Source organism: Tachysurus fulvidraco, chromosome 7 (assembly GCF_022655615.1).
Source record: "Tachysurus fulvidraco isolate hzauxx_2018 chromosome 7, HZAU_PFXX_2.0, whole genome shotgun sequence".
NCBI lineage: Eukaryota > Metazoa > Chordata > Actinopteri > Siluriformes > Bagridae > Tachysurus > Tachysurus fulvidraco.
This window is the reverse complement of record NC_062524.1, coordinates 29771780-29775954: the sequence shown is the minus strand read 5'-3', so window position 1 is coordinate 29775954 and position 4175 is coordinate 29771780. Positions and strand designations below refer to the sequence as shown.

The 4175-nt window shown below is 39.5% G+C and overlaps 1 protein-coding gene across 1 annotated transcript in view; it reads left to right on the top strand.

The window, feature by feature from the left end:
• The window catches only part of LOC125138346 (E3 ubiquitin-protein ligase RNF38-like), a 12453-nt gene extending 11162 nt beyond the window's left edge, over nucleotides 1-1291 (top strand). Inside the window, exon 11 of the mRNA XM_047815850.1 lies at nucleotides 1-1291. This exon is cut by the window's left edge and continues 493 nt beyond it. The gene's annotated coding sequence lies outside the window, so the exon portion shown is untranslated.
• Nucleotides 1292-4175: the final 2884 nt, after the last annotated feature.

Below are 4175 nucleotides of genomic sequence, written 5' to 3'. Positions count from 1 at the left end.
ACAAATGTCACGGTGTGTGTGCATGTCTCTCCACCCTCAGCCTTTTCCTTTACAGATAAAAAATATTGCATATAAATGTATGTATGTATCAATATAGAGGGATGGAATAACACAAAAAAAGAAGAAATTGTGTTCTTTTCTTCCAAAAATGAGGAATTTTTTTTATCTATATATTTAGGTGGGTGGGGTTTTGCTCAGTTATGATCTAGCAGTCTTATAGAATTGGAATACTGTGAGCTTGAGCACGCGCGTGTGTGTGAGATGGAACGTGTGTGTGTGTGTGTATCTTTTGGTTACTTGTGTGTTATTTATCCTGTATGTGTGGTACAGAACACTGGCTTCCCGGTCTCATGTCTGCTCTCATCTCTCATCGGCTGCAATCGCTCGCGTGTCAGGAGGCGCCCTAATAGTGGAATTTTATTTTTATAGGCTCTCCTGCCCTAAGAGTCCATTTTTCTTTCTTTTCCGACGCCCCGACGTTATCCCGGAAAAGAAGGACGTAGTCTTCCTTCCATACCCATCTTTTTGTTATTATTATTATTATTATTTAGTAAAATATCCTCTCTGGTCTTGGCAGGTTATTGATTCACGTTTCCACGTAGCATTTCGAGACAGAACCCTTAACTGTGAGCTCGGAGCTTGAGGGGAAGCCGTTTGTCACTCGTTCACGACACAAAGACCTAGTTGATTGCTAATAAAAACGCTTGTTTGCATTATCTTAAGCATTAACGACATTAGATCTCTTTCAGTTTGTCGTCTCTTCTCATTTCTAACACGAGTAAACTTTAAACTCCTCGCACAAGTTTGTTTTCTTTTTGTTTTTGTTCACAGTGAGCAAACATCCCCACCCTCAAGCTCTTTCTAGTTTCCTCGGTTCATCCTTTCTTGTTAGGTTTGTTAACACGACGCATGATGAGATCGGTACTGCCGCTGGTCTCTGTTGTCTGCGGTATCTTCAGACGAGCTCAGCAAAAAATTAAACCTTCATGTTAAAGCGGAGAGAAAGTGACGTGCACGTTTATTTGGGTTTCGTACTCAGCACTACATCGTTCAGCACTTAGGATCATTTCCCAAATGATGCAGTTCAACTTTATCACAAGTGTAAAATCAGATAGCACAGAGGTGTGTGTGCGCGGGTGTGTGTGTAAGAATGGCATGTTAGAATTTGCTTTATTTCATTTTATTATAAGAGACAAACTAAACTAATTTCCTTTCCCCATCTCTCTCTCTCTCTCTCTCTCTCTCTCTCTCTCTCTCTCTCTCTCTCTCTCTCTCTCTCTCTCTCTCTCTCTCTCTCTCTCTCATATATGTCTCAGATTCTCTGTGTAATAACCTGCCATAGACCCTTCATAGGATTCACATAACAGTGACTATTCCTGCCTCAACCTGGGTGTGTGTGCGCGCCAGTGAAAGTGTGAGCGAAGTGTAATAAACGGTTACATTGTCAAGCTCTCGTAGCTCGCAAACCCGTAGTGTCTTAACTGCAGTTGCCTTTCAGCCATTCTCCAGCATCGTCCGGTTCAGCGTCACGTGTCGCATCGTATCGCCGATACAGCGATCGCATCATCGTGATACTCCTCTAGTTCTTCTCAGATCACTTTACTAAACCTGAGGTTTTACTTTATATGTATTTTCCCTCCTGCTTGGTACAATAGCAGTTACCTCATTTTTATTATTTATGGTGTTTTTATTTTGCTTTTGTTTTGGTTTTTCTTTTCTTTATTTTTTATTTTTTGTTAAACGAATGAGAGCTTCTGATCCTTTTTTTTAATAAGTGTTTTCCATTAAAAATACAATTGTATCGTTTAAAATGTAGTTTCTTATGTATAATATCTGTAACCAAAATCATTTGAAGGCTTGATATAAAAATTTTTAACAAACATTTGTACATTTTCTATGAGAGTTATTACTAGTAACGCTTTACTAAGTAGTGCAATGATTTTGTTGTTTTAGTTTTGATTTTCCTCTCTGACCCCAATTCCCAGTCTTTTGGATTTCAAAGGGTGGTTCAGTAATAAATGTATAATGTTCTCTTCCACAAACCCGACTTTTTTTTTATTTCCCTTCTCTGACATTTCATTTTTCCATAATAACGACTCAGGGGGAAACTGTTACAAGAGGAAATCTGTGCAAGATTTAATTCTTTAATTCTCTCCATGGCTGGTATCAAAAAATATTCATTGTAGGGCCACTGATAAAACCCTGATACGTGATTTTAAATAAAACTATTTAATGCCCCTGTGTTTTAGTTTAAGATCATATTTGTTTATCTTACGCTTTCCATGCAGTAATGTTGGCAATGGTAACCAACAGAGGGCACCATAATACACCGTTAAAGGGGCTTTTTCTATTATATTAATAATTTGAAGGACAGACAGTAGGTCATGGCAACTCGACGACAAGAAATCAATGGAAAATAATAAGCTTTATTAGTTCTACTGAATGGGGGGGGGAGAACAACTTCACCAGGTTCACATGACCTCATGGTCTTGAAGTGTAAAATGCCTTAAAATCATAAAAACTCTAGATGTTTGAAAAATGGAGTCTTTCCTTTATATCCCAGATTGCAGCTACACCACAGGACTCCTTGTGATCCTCAATGTAGTTACACCACATACTTCAATGAACCCAGTAAAGCAATTCCCATTTACTCTAGTAGGGCTTGTGTTGTGGAGACCAGAGGTTATACTGGACCACATCTATCACAAGCTTCACTGGGCCTCACTGGAGCACTACAGACCCTACTGGTTCGAGTGGAACAGCCCCACAGCAGGTCATGGTCCTGCCACTGTAGCTCCATCACAGGCCTTATTTGGTCAGATGATGCAGTACAACTATGAGCCTTATTTGGTATCATTTCACAGCTCCATTACAGGCCATTAGGTCCCATGGTGTGGCTCAACCAAAGGCCTATTCGAGCAACTTCTTGTGTCTAATAGTGCAACAGGCTTTATTTCTCCACTACAGATGCCTGAAACTGACTGGTGACTCCATTGCAGTCTCAGTTGAACCAGATGAACAGATCGACCACAGCTGTCCTTGGGCCCAGTATTATGGTTCCAATATTTTTTTTTTTGGTTCCAACACCACAGCTCCACCACGGGCACTACTGGGGCCAAGAGCACTGCATCACCACAGAGTCTCAGTGCTTGAACAGAGCAGCTTTGGGTAAAACAGCTATTCTTTTTCCCAAAGATTTTTACAGATTAAATTAAGTGCTCGGTTCCCTCCCTCTCTGCATGCAAGGTTTTTCTTTTCTTTACGGAAAAGTAAACTCAACATTATACAGTATATGTTGCTTCTCGATTCTGTCTGATTAGATGGTGGCCATCACAGCCAGCAGAAGATTATTTTAATCATGTTCAAACCCACATAATGGGCACAAGATGCAGTGTAAATAGGTCAAACCGACTCATAAACTGCCCTCAGACATTTGAATGTGTGTGCATTGTAATCTTACAGCAGTGGTTAATCAAACGGCTTAAAGGTTTCCAAGCAGGCCGCAAAGCAGCTAAACGTTGATAACGATTTATTATGATGCAGCGCCACCACAAATTTATATTAGACAAAAGTTCTTCAAAACTGTAGAATCGAAACTCATTTTTTAAAACCATGTTTAAAACAACACATGAGCCACATGACATAATTAGGTCAGACTCCAAAAAGGGACCTTGGGAGCTCACCAGGCTCTAGCCATTTTTGCTTTTTTGGAGTAAAAACAGTGAAGGAAGTAACCTTGGATTAAATCGTTAAAAGCTTCTAGAAGGAGAGAGAAGAAGAGAGATGCAGGTAGGTGAGAGCAAGATATTAGAAGATGAAAAGAAACTCCTAGTGATTTTGGCTTAAACAAACAGTATTTACCTTTAGCTCTGCCTTCATTGACTCATAAATACCTTTATTTTGTACAATACAAAGACCAAATATACAAAGAATTTGCATTTCAGATGCAAAATCCACAAACCCAGAGATTCCTCTTACATAACCATTTCCCCTCCAAGAAAAATAGTATATTGCTCAAATCCACACACTGCTGCATGAATTCACATTCATATTTTATTCATGAACGGCTTGCAGATTCCAAGAGACAACCACTTCGCTAGAAGTTTTAAACAAGGCTCCGGGATATTTTGAGATTCTTCAGTCATGGCTGGTTTGGAGAAAATCTGTTGTACGTT